Consider the following 12,861-nt stretch of genomic DNA (forward strand, 5'->3'; position numbering starts at 1 on the left):
CTCTTTGTTCTCCCAAGCCTCTGGCCATTTTCTTTTTAACTTTGTTGTTTCATGCACACCAACATATAACTTCGTAAATAATATTATTTTGTAAAAGGTAAATTCCCATAAAGTCTCATGGAACAGATCTTCCATATCTGTGGCATTGTTACCCTGGCTCTGTCTTTAGATGGAAATGAAAGAGAGTGCTTGCTATTTCAGTGACTTATCAAGATGGACTGCTCAGTACTCAAGAATAAGCCATAGAAAAAGGCACCCAGTTCTAGTTAATCATTGATTGCTCCCTATTGTGAGTGAAGTACTTACTGTATTAGGTCCCCTGAAAACGCAACCTGGATATGGTGTGGGCTTTTTCCTCAAGCTGCGTAGAGTCTAGAAGAAAATATACTACTAGATTCTAGCAAAAAATAAAAAGTAAAAAATAAAGTTGAGTATGTATGTATATAGAACATGTATCTTAAGACATTTTTAAAATTGCTATTATTGGAAGAATGAATTTCAGAAACGTGATCCTCTTAAGAGATATATTCTTTTCTTCTGGTTGTTATAGTTTCTTGTATTGTAAAAGAAATTGAAGCCTTTATTCCTAGAGCATATTTGGCATTGTGAAGAGCCAACTTTTCTCAAAGGTGAGCTAACATCATGTCAGTAAAGTGTCGGAAGAATTTTATCTACTCTACTTCTTTGTTTATTACTACTTTGCTTAATTTCTGCCTAGTATAGGTTATGAGGCAATATTAGTTTCTTATTCATTGGAACATTTTAGGATCCAGTGCCATGAATAAGAAGAAACAAGCAAATGAGAAAATCAAATAAAAATAGCAATAACAGCAACAAAAAAGCAAACAAACCAACAACCAAAAAAACCCAATCATCTGGAAAGCTAGTCTACTTAGCAGGATATCAATGCTCTCTTAACAATGTAACATTTGGCACTTGGGAAATGCTGTCACACTGTCTTTGTGTTGCTATAGTAAAACACCCTATATAGGTAATTTTTCTATAACATGAATGTGTTGCCTATAGTGTGTGTCTGTAAAGTCCAAGATTATAATACTGGAAACTTGAATCTAATGAGGTCCCAGTCTGTACTTCCACACTGTTGTGACCCCTGGAGGGCATGGTTAATTTACCTTCAAAGGGCATATGTTGGAAGAGAATGAAATTCTAGCCCTTTCTAATTCTATTTCCAGGAGCAGAGGACTCCTAATTTGGTTGCTTCACAATGGCCACACTTGTTAATACCATTGCATTGGAGTTAATTCCATTGCATTGGAGGATTAATTTTCAACATGAATTTTGAAAGGTGATATTGGAGGTGATATTATTATCAAAAGCATAGCAGTTGGTCATTTAATATTAGTTTACAGGGTAGAAGTTTTTGTATGCTTGTGTTGCATACTCCAATGAGTCTAAAGTCAAACAAGCCCTCACAAAGCTACCCTGATGCTTGGTACGTACACACCCCTATAAACATTTTTAAGTGTTTTCTATATGTTATTTCCATTGTCCTTGTAGAAATCTATGTACATGTTCCATAACCTTCTTCATTTTCCACACAAGAAAGGTACAGTGACCTGCTCAAGTCAGAGGTAGGGCTTGAACCTTAGTCCTTTTGAGTCTGTCACTGATTCCCCTTTCACCCAGAGACACAGAGTTAGCCAAGTGAGGATGTCTTGGGGTAGCTTTCAGCAGACTCAAAATTAGATGTCAATTTTTATCATAGTCCAGAACCAAGCAGTTATATTCTGAGGGTTTGAATGAGAACAGCTCTCATAAGCTCATGCGTAGCAACATTCCTAGAGGTGTGGCCTTGCAGTATGTGGGGATTTGTTGGAGGAAGTGTGTTACTTAGGGCCGGTTTTAAGGTTTCAGATGCTCAAGCCAGAACAAGTATGACTATCTCTTCCTGTTACCTGTGGATCCAGTCGTAGAACTCTCAGCTCCTTCTCCAGCACCATGTCTACCAGCATGCCATCATGCTTTCCACCATGACCACCGTGACCATAATGGACTAAACTTCTGAAACTATAAGCCAGCACCATTTAAATATTTTCCTTTATATAAGTGGCCATGGTCATGGTGTGTCTTTATGGCAATAAAACCCTAGAATATATATGATCATGGTTCTAGCATGCTTTTAAGAGTCCTCTCTTTAGACACATGTCAAAGCCTGTACATCCATGCTAATTTAGACATATTTTCTTCTTAGCTCCATCATATGTCCTGAATCCCTGCTCTTGCTTGACTACTTAGATTTTTTAATCACATGCATTGTCTTCTAACATTCTATTTCATCTGATTATTTTCTCTTTAAATTTACTTGTGTAAGAGCTTTATACATATCACTGTATTTATGTAACTCCCCATTCTTTTTATTTTCAATTTCTTCCATGTGCCTCTCACAGCCTTTCAAATTCATGACCTCTATTCTTTGTTACTAATGTGTACATATATTAAGCATTAATATATACATGTTATGTTAATAATATATAACCTACTGAGTTCATTTAGTGTTGCTTCTGTAAGTGTGTGTTTCGTGATGACCATTAAGATTGGGTAACCTATCAACCTCTCAGGGAGCTCGTCGCTGGGGATAACTGAATCTTTCTCTCAGCAGCCATTATTTGCCTAATCTCTGTGTCATGTGCCCTAAAATACAGACTACTGTGGGGATAGAAATCTTTGTCTGTTTAAGGAGGCTTCTTGTGTCTAAAACTTCATGGAAACTAAGAGACACCCAATAAATACATGTCAGATAGTTTTAATTTTTTCCCTTTTCACATAATATATCTTAGTATGATTTCCCCTCCGTGTCCTCTTCCCATTTCTTCTTCACCTCCCCTCCCATCTGGATTCACCCACCTTCTATCTCTAATTAAAATAAATAAATAAATAAATAAATAAATAAATAACAAGGATCTAAAGGATAATAATCTAATCTAATAAATTAAAACGAAACTAATACATTAGAATAGGACCAGACATAAGGAAATGAGGCCAAGAAAAGGCACACGAAACAGATATAGACACAAAGACCCACTCATTTACATACCTAGGAATCCCATAAAAACAATAAACTGGAAGCTATAGTATGTAAATAAAAGACCTATCGTGTAAAACGAGAAAAAAAACTATAAATAAAATTTTAAAAATCAGATGAATTTACAGAAAGAAAATGTACTTGCATGACCCTATGAGACAAGGAACCTCAGTGAGGCCACTGAGCTCATTTTCTGTTGCTCTCTACTGCTGGGCATGCAGCCTAGCCTGGGAGTAATTTATTTCTCCAGTTGGGCTCTGTTTGGAGACAACTAAATTTTTATTTGCATGTGGTTATCAATTGGCAATAGCTTCTGGGTTAGGGATGGAGGCATGTGTCTACTTTCTTTTCATCTTTAGAACACAATCTGATATATACCTAGGAAGGCTCTATGCTTGCTGTTTTAGTCTCTGTGAGTTCATATGAATGTTGATCCTGTTGGTTTTGAGGGCCTTGTTCTCTTGGTGTCCTCAATCCCACTTGGCTCTTTTACTCTTCTCCATGTCTTCCACAGGGTTCCCTGAGCCTGAACTTTGAGGGGAGGGATTTTTTATTTGCATAAAGGAAGGCTATTGATTTTCATGAATTAGTTTTGTATCCAGCTACTTTGATGATGTCATCTGCAAATACAGATACTTTGACTTCTTTTTTTTTTTCCCAGTTTGTATCCCTTGATCTCCTTCAGTTGCCTTAATGCTCTAGGTATGACCTCAACTACTCCACTGAAGCATTAAAGAAAGAGTGAAAAATCATTTCTTGATCCTGATTTCAGATTTCAGTGGAATTGCTTTGAATTTATCTTCATTTAAGTTGATGTTGGCTATAGGCTTTCTATAAACTTCCTTTATTATATTTAGATATGTCCCTTATATTTCTAATCTTTCTCCTGCAACTTTATCATAAAGGGACATTAGCTTTTATCAAAGGCTTTTCTGCACTTAATAAGTTGATCTGATTTTTTTTTCTTCTTTCATTTTGTTATTTGGTGGATTACATTTGATTAACTTATGTTGAACCATTCCTACATCTCTGGGATGAAGTCTATTTGATGGTAGTGAATGATCTTTCTGATGTGTTCTTAGATTTGATTTGCAGTATTTTATTGATAATTTCTACATCAATGTTCATAAGAGAAACTGGTCTGTAATTCTTTGTTGAGTCTTTATGTGGTTTGTGTATCAGGATAACTATGGCCTCATAAAACAAACTTGACAATGTTTCTTCTGTTTCTATTTTGTGGAATAATTTGAGGAATATTGGTTTTAACTCTTCCTTAAAAGTCTGATAGAAGAAGTCAGTGCTTGATCCAGACTTTTTGATTGGGAAGCTTTTAATTACTGCTTTAATTTTACTAGGAGTCATAGGTCTGTTTATATTGCTTGTGTCATCTTGATAACTTTGGTAAGTGGTATGTATCAAAATATTCTATTTGTATAGATTTTCCAATTTGGTAGAGTATATGTTTTTAAAATATGTTGTTGTGAGCTTCCAATTTCTGATTTTTTTCTCTGCTTTTTAGTTAATTTGGCTATGGGCTTATCAATCTTATTGGTTTTCTCAAAGAACTGACCTTTTTATATTTCATGAAAAAAATCTTCTTTTCATCAATTCTTTGTATTTTTTATATTAATTTCATCCCTGAGTTTATTTCTTGCTGTTTTCTTATAGTTAGTGTGATTTTGTCTTTTTTTCTAGAGCCTTCAGATGTGCTGTTAAGTTGCTAGACTGAGATCTCTCCAATTTTGTTTATATGTAGGCACTTAGTGCTATGAATTTGCCACTTAGAACTACCTTTATGGTGTCTCATATGTTTGGGTATATTGTATATTAATTTCCATTCTATTCCAGAATGCCCCTATGTTCTTTCTTAATTTTTGTCTTTGTCCATTTTTCATTCGTATTGAGTACTTGAGTTTCCATAAGTTTGTAAAACTTCTGTTTTTATTGTTGCTTTAATCCATGATGGTCAGATAGAATTCAGGGTGCTATTTCAATTTTTCTTGTATTTGTTTAGAGAGTTTGTGTTTGAGTATATGGTCAATTTTGAAGAATATTACACGAGGTTCTAAGAAGAAGATATTCTCTTCTGTTTGGGTAAAATGTTCTACAAATATATGTTAGGTCTATTTAGATTATGTCATCAGTTAGCTCCAATATTTTTCTGTTTAGTTTTATCTGGATGATCTGCCTATTGGTGAGAGTAGGTGTGGACGTCTCCCACTCTTAGTGTGTGAGGGTCAATATGTGATTTATGCACTAGTGGGGTTTTTTTTGGGGGGGGGAACTTTTGTGCCCTTACATTTGGTGCATCACCATAGATGGGGAAGTTTTGCTGAGTATAGTAGTGTGACTGGCTTCTATGGTCTTTTAAAGTCTGCAGCACATCTGGCCAAGCCTTTCTGGCTTACAGAGTCTCCATTGAAAATTGGGAATAATTCTAATAGGTCTATCTTTATATGTTACCTAAACTTTTTTCTTGTGGATTTTGCTATTCTCTATTTGTTCTGAGCATTTAGTGTTTGGATATGATGTGCTGAAGGAAAATTTTATTTTAGGCCAGTCTACTTGGTGTTGTGTGTGTTTCTTGTACCTTGATAGGTACCCTTTTCAGGTAAGGGACATTTTCCTTTATGTTTTTGTTGAAAAATTTTTTGTGTCTATTCCTATAATTCTGATATTTGGTCTTTCATTCATAGTGTCCCAGATTTCCTGGATGTTTTGTGGCAGCAATTTTTTTGATCAAGATATCCATTTCTTTTTATCATTTCTTCAATGCCTAAGATTCTCTCTTCTATCTCTTGGATTCTGTTGGCAAGGCTAGCCTCTGCGGTTCCTGTTCAAGTTTCTAAATTTTTTATTTTTATTTTTCCCTCAGGTTGGATTCTCTTTATTCTATTTCTAGTGTCAGATCTGGAACTGTTTTATTAATTTCCTTCAATGTTTCATCATTTTTTAAAATTATTATTTCCTCTTTAAGAATGTCTATCATATCTGTAAATGGTATTTTAAGGTCATTGTCTTGTGCTTCAGCTATGTTGAAATACTCAGGGCCTGTTTTAATAGGTTGCTGGGCTCTAGTAGATACATTTTGTCCTGTTATTGGTTACATTTTTATGCTGGTGTCTAGGCATCTGAGTTTGGGAATATTGTAATTCTAGGTGCTGATATCTGGTCTTCTCTTTGTTAAGTGGGTAATTTGTTCCTCTATCCTGAAGACTTAGCAGAGAACAAAAATTCTAGTGGAGGAATGATTTGTTTTTAGAGGGCACCCTTAGCCTGTTGTATTGATATGATATTTAAGTTTATGCTTAAATATATAGGTCAGTTTCCCTTGTGAGATGACAAGAAACATCTAAGGAATAAGACATGATATATTTTTTGTTTGTTTGTTTTATCCTGAGCTCAGGGAGAAAAGTATGCAGATGTGATAGTCCTCATTTATGGTAATTGGATGTTAAATTTAATTTAGCAGTAAAAATCTGCTATTCAAAGGATTGTATACTGTAAAAGACTTGGGAAGCACATAGATTCTAAGTGTACTCACAACTCCATTTGATGCCTGAAAGGTAACAAGCGCAGAAGCACCAGCATTAATCACAGTTGCTCTTCTAGTAAGCTAAATGCAGCAGTGTGTTTGCCAATAGGGTGTTTTAAAAACATGTAAAGAGAATACAATGAATAGAAGGATAGAAGACTCAGGGACCATGCTGTGGTGGTTTTCTGACTAGTGGCTGTCTAGACAATGTAGTCTTTATTTGTTATGACATTATTAGAAATACTCATGAGAATTCTTTTTTTTTTCCCAAGACAGGGTTGTTCTGTGTATTCCTGACTCTCCTAGAAATAGCTCTGTAGATAAGGCTGGCCACAAATGCACAGAGATCTGGCTACCTTTGCCTCTCAAGTATGGGGATTGAAGATATGTGCCAACATCACCTAGCTCACAAGAATTAATTTAAAAGTAGCTGCCTATTACTGAATTTTAATGATTACTTAACATTTTAAACACTTTTGGATATTTAAGAGTCAAAAGTTTTTAAAATCATATTTATTGATTTAGCAAATGTCTTAGTGCATTAGTTTTGTTTTTCATTTTAGGGGTTATTTCCCAGAGGTGTCATTTTTAGAGTAAAATACTGAGTCAATGGGTATGTAAGATTATTTTCTGGATTTTACATGTCCGTGTGGCCACAATAGACGGTTAATTTTGTACTGTTATTACTGGTGGGTTGAACTGATGCTTGTCAGAGACACCTGCTCCTGGCTTTGGGCCTTTTTCCTGTTGCAATCTGGCATTTATGCAAAGCCCTCAGAAATTCTGCATATGCAAAATTTTGTTTTCAGTCAAGCCAACCTGTCAATAGACTGAAACCACTAATCAATTCATTGGACCTGTCAGTCAGTCCACCAACAGGATGGCTCATTTCATCCACAAATCTGGATTGATTTAGTGAAACATCTTGGGGAATAAAGTCATACTCAATAAGTCATGTCAGGAAGTGGAGCTGAAAAAAAAAATCAAAGAATAAAGTGATCAAAGTAGTTAAATACTTGCTAATAGCTTCGTAAGCTACTCCTTTCTGAAAAAACAATCTTAGCAAGTATGGGATATTCATGAAGCACTCATTTCTCTTTCTTTGTGTACAGGGAGGTTCTGAACTGTCATATACTAATGTTTTTATTTCCTTTCCTGGGTAGTCTGAGAACAATTTTCCCTTTGGAATGCAATGGTTCAGTCTTCTTCTTTAAGTGACCCTTATTTAGATGAAATTCCCATCAACTTTGCCTAGTCACCAAGGACACATGGTCTCTGTTTCATCACAATTCTACACAGCTTCTGGGTTCCCACCAGACAGAGACGAAGAACTCCTAAGAAGCCATCTGAAGTTATGAGTGTAAGCTTATCACACCATGGTTAAAAGAGGACAACTATTTTTTCCTGTTGTAAAGTGCTGAAGGCTCTTTTTTCCTCAACAGTGATACTATCTCCTACCATTGTCATCATGGCTATAGCATGTAATAACACTTACAAGGCAACAGGAGCCAAGATTAGCTGACACAAAAGAGAGTTGAGTCCTCTTAATCTATTCCATGACTTGAATGGAATAAGTTTCTATAATTATAGGCTTATTCTATAAAGTACATCTTCTATTCTGACTTTGTATTTACTTACATACTTGTTTTTTTTAAATAAACACTGTTAACTATGGTCTGCATTGTGGCTTCACTGGGTATGTGTTGATTTGGAATCATGTTATAGCTGATGTCATGGATGTTGTTATTGACAACTCTTTGGCTAATGAAAATTGAAAGCATTCTAGTGACTAGCAGTAAGAAGATTGTGTCTAATCTACTATGAATAAATTATGACCTTTCAACCCATTAGTAGCTAGCCCTGAGTATGCATGTATTGACTTAAATGTAAGTACTTGGGCTGGGAATGTAGCTCACAGGTAGGAACATGCCTACCACTAGCATGCATGAGGTCCTGGGCTCAATTCCCAATATTTACAAGAAGGAAAGGAAGGAAGAGAGGGAGGGGGAGGGAGTAAGAGATGAAGAAGAAAGAAAGCCAACTGTATTGGGTATTTACTTATAAATTTGGTGACATAGTTAGATAAAAGCAAATTCAGATAACAAGAAAGAGAAGAGGGCATGGTTTCTTTCTTTTATTTAAAAATTATTCTACAGATTCCCAAGCACACAGGCACATCAAAATTTATAGGCACACGCAGCTAGAATACCTCTTTCCCAGTAAGAGCTCTGTTTCACAATGTATATTATTTTATACCTATCACATATTGGTTTCTTCCTAGACTCTAAGTTCTAAATATGCGACATTATGTTGGGGTCAATGATCTGTGTCCTTGAAAGTAGATTCTGGTCAGGTTCTGTGATCTGTGCCACAGTGAAAAGATAGAGACACATCTCCCAGTCTTATTTAAGTTAGATGGCATTCTTTCAATGGGGTGTTCAATTGTGAGCCTCCATTTTAAGGAAGAAAATTCAACTACACTTCTATAAGAAATGAGATAAAGCTTTCATTGGAGAGAATAAAACTAAGTTCATCTTATACTCAGAATTCATTAACAATTATAGAATATGATTCTCTAGTCTTATGTCATCCCAGAAACATTGAGTCATTTGTCATGTTAGAAGATGGACTACATGAAAAGCCTGAATGAAACAAAATTCTAAGAAAGCATTCCTCTGCACAGACTATGTGAAGTCATATAGCTCTGGGCTAGGACACTGGCTTTGACGCTGACCATCAGATGATTTTCGTGAGTCATTTGATGGCTCTGTCCATCAGTACACCCCTGAGTGTGTTGTGAAGTGTAATGGACATGCAGACGTGCCAGAGAGAGAGCACAGTTGATCCTGCTAGGAAGTTATTAAAGACACCAGTGTTGACACATAGAATATGCACTAAATTAAATGAGGCAGATTTGAAACCTGGTCTCTGAGCCAAGATACCACAAAATTAAGCTGCAGATAATGAGAGGAGATTAAGCCTCAAAGTTTCCCCCAGAGAATACTAATAGACAAGGAGGATGTAGCAGTGTCTATGGCCTCTATGACCTTGCATTTCTTAGAGTTCAAGAACAAACAGGTGTGGGAGGAGCATCTGCTTTCTCTGTGGGGAAGCAACTGGCTCAGATTTTCTTACTGCAGAGTACACCGATTCAATTACAAGATTACAGTGAGTTAGTTCTAGGAAGATGTTCTAGGAAGATGTTTTTCCAGGGATCATTGAGCTGTATTTTCTTCTTTACTTCCTCTAAGCATCTAATTTTATTTCTTTCCTTTCTCCAGATCCCTAGCAGTTTCTCAAACTTCCTTTGAAATTTATCTAGCAATGGGAAGTCGTTTTATGGCAGTATCTTGTGACAGCATCCTAAGCCACTGATATTATTTTTAATTATACACACAGTAAAGGGTTTAATTTCCTCCTTGAACCTTTTAGGCACAGTATGTCTAACAGGTTCATTTTGATCATCCCATGGGGTTGATGTCACCATACAGGAATCTCATCAAAACAAAAAGGATTTAGAGCAAGCAGGTCCTAAAATGCCTTGAAAGCAAAAAAAGTTCCTGCGGTGTTAGCTTAGATATCACATTAGACACTGTAACCTTTTGTCTGGGTTTTATCTCAGTTCTGTAACACTAATACAATACCCCCATTTTGCTGAAGGTAAATATTCTCAGGGTCACGCAGCAAGCCAGTTGGCAGGATCGTTTTTTGATTCCAGTCCAAAGTACAGAAATGTCTTTAGCCCTTTATACTACCTCTTAAAAGCCTAAAAATTACTTCCCATGCTCATTTCCTGGTGTGAGCGAGGCTGTCCATCATTTCTCACAGTGATTTTAGAAGCATTTGACCTTCCTTCTCGTCATCACTCAAACTCTACCTCAGCAATAAGACTAGAGATTATGTGCAGACAAATGTTTCTTCAGGAACAATTGGCCTTCAGCCCTTCATAATTTGATTGGGTTGGGAGTGTTTAGAAGATATTAGGCTTCCGTGTAAAGAACCAACTTTGATCTCTGGCTAATTTGTATTCTAATATTGCTTATAGGTTTTCTGAAGCAGATTTGTCACTTATTAAGAAGATATTTTAGCATAGATATAAGCAGGAAGAGAGAGGGGAAAGAGGAAGAAATAGAAAGAAGGAGAGAAGGGAAGAAGGAGGGAGAGTAAGAGACAGAGGCAGACAAAGAAAGCTAGGGAGCACAGAGCAAGACTTTTCATGCCTATATGAAACTAGTAAATAGCAGAGTTGAAGTTCAAATTAAAAACTTCCTAGATTCTAAATATGTGTGTTAAGTTTCAATGTAGACTAGTGTCCATATGTGGGGAAGAAATCTCGCGGGCGGGGGGAGGGAGTCCAGCGGCAGAGTCCCAGGGCGGTTGGCATCAGGGTCCTTGGCGGGCTTCCTGCGCCGCCAGTGGAGGATCCCACACTCACGCGGCTGTCTGTGGGTGGGTGGGTGGGCGGGCGGCTGCATCGGCAAGGTTCCAGGGTTCCAAAAGCTGGGAATCAGGCGGAGAGACCATGGACACTGGAGTCCGGTTTTCCAAAGCTTTTATTGTTCATGGCATAGTGAATGGACGCAAGTGGTATGCGCTTCCCCCGCCAAAAGCCAGGGGAGACCAATCTTATAGGGAAGGGAGAAAGGGGAGGGAATAACTTAATTAGCTATGCCCCTGGCCTTTTGATAATTCATTAATATTTAAATCTCTGGAGGTGGAGACTTGTTAGTCACACCCTCTACCTGTCCTACGTGACTGAAGGTAACAGGTTAAATGGAGTTACCTCGTCCAAGGCCCAACATCCATATATGCTCATAACCACACCATGATGTTGACATTTTGTATTTGTTCAAATAGTAACATAGGCTCCAATCAGCAAGTAGTCCCCATGTAACTGTTGTGCCAGGCATTGTGGAAAACAATATGGACAGATAACCTGAGATCGTGACACAATGCCTTCCTTCTGCCCATTTCTTATGTATAGTATAGTGTACATAAGCATATATAATTTCAAATATGACCATGGTACACACTATGAAAGAATGTAGGGCATCATGTCATGCATGATTTTAAACTTGACCTCATTCAATGTTTCCTGGCAAATAGTCATAGATTGAACTCAGGTGTCAGAATTAGCATTCCTTCTAATTATCCTGAAGACTGGTGTCTTATTATAAGAACTTAAGGTAGGACAGTGGCTTAGAGTGTTTACCATTAAGCAGATGATGGTAGCATAGCCTGTATGCAGCTTCAGAAGCAGAAAGGACTGTGTGTGTTGAAGTGGAAGAGGAGGAGGCAAGGAAGGTAACAGTGGCAGATACTGAAAATCCTCAATGTGTATGAAACGTTTTCATCTGCATTTAATAGGCTTTGAGAATCTCTGGAAAGGTTTTAATTTGAGTAAAATCCCATATTTGAGTTGACTGAGCTCTCATTTCAGACTTCAGTGTACATGGGCTGCAGACATTGGGCAAGGAACCCATGCCGTGATTTTATGAGCTGAAAATTAATATGTGTGTTTCAGTAACAGAATCTGTAGCTCTCCCAGCTTCTCACATAGTGCTTAATGACTCTGGAGCTACTCATTGAAGCTATCCGCTGATATATTTGTTAAAAAGAAACACATTTCCCTGCTATAAAATTAAATGTTGCATTGCAAAGCAATATTCTAAATATCTCTTCAGTCAATTTTTGTAAACTAAATGTTATAAAATTATATTGGAGCAAGGAGACAGCTAAATCCACTGGGAATATATTTCTTTAAGATTATTTAGTTAGCTTGTGCTGATGGACAGGTTTTAGTTACTTTTTTTTAACAAAAATGTATATTTTTCAGAGCTGGGAAATGTGTATTTTTCATTTAGCTCACATGGCTCTTCAGGTTATGGCTTTGCAGGTGTATGCATTTTGAGAACTATTTTTTAATTTATACAAAATTAAATATATATAGCCTCTATATCCTTTTATATAAATACTAATAAGATTTTGCTGTGGGGCTATGACCCTCTTTTAACAACCTTTAAAATAGAGCTATGCTATAAAGTTCATAAACACTCTCTAGGCAAAAATCTAGGCTGTTCCTAAAACCTTCTGAACATATTATTTAAAATATAGAATCCTGGAATCCTTCCTAAAAACAAATTCTACGATATTTTCTGAAGCCCAGGTAAGTGACATTTACTGAGCATCTTCTATGTACCAACTATTTATTATGTTTTCCTATTTGATATAAAGTTGCAATTACTTTTATTATCTTATAGATGAGTCCCACTGTCTGAATATC

At 36.6% G+C, this 12,861-nt stretch overlaps 1 protein-coding gene across 2 annotated transcripts in view; it reads left to right on the top strand.

The window, feature by feature from the left end:
• The window catches only part of Nell1 (neural EGFL like 1), an 823,979-nt gene that overhangs the window by 587,543 nt on the left and 223,575 nt on the right, over positions 1-12,861 (top strand). The window lies entirely within an intron of this gene.

This window comes from Arvicanthis niloticus, chromosome 1, assembly GCF_011762505.2.
Source record: "Arvicanthis niloticus isolate mArvNil1 chromosome 1, mArvNil1.pat.X, whole genome shotgun sequence".
In the NCBI taxonomy this organism is placed as follows: Eukaryota; Metazoa; Chordata; class Mammalia; order Rodentia; family Muridae; genus Arvicanthis; species Arvicanthis niloticus.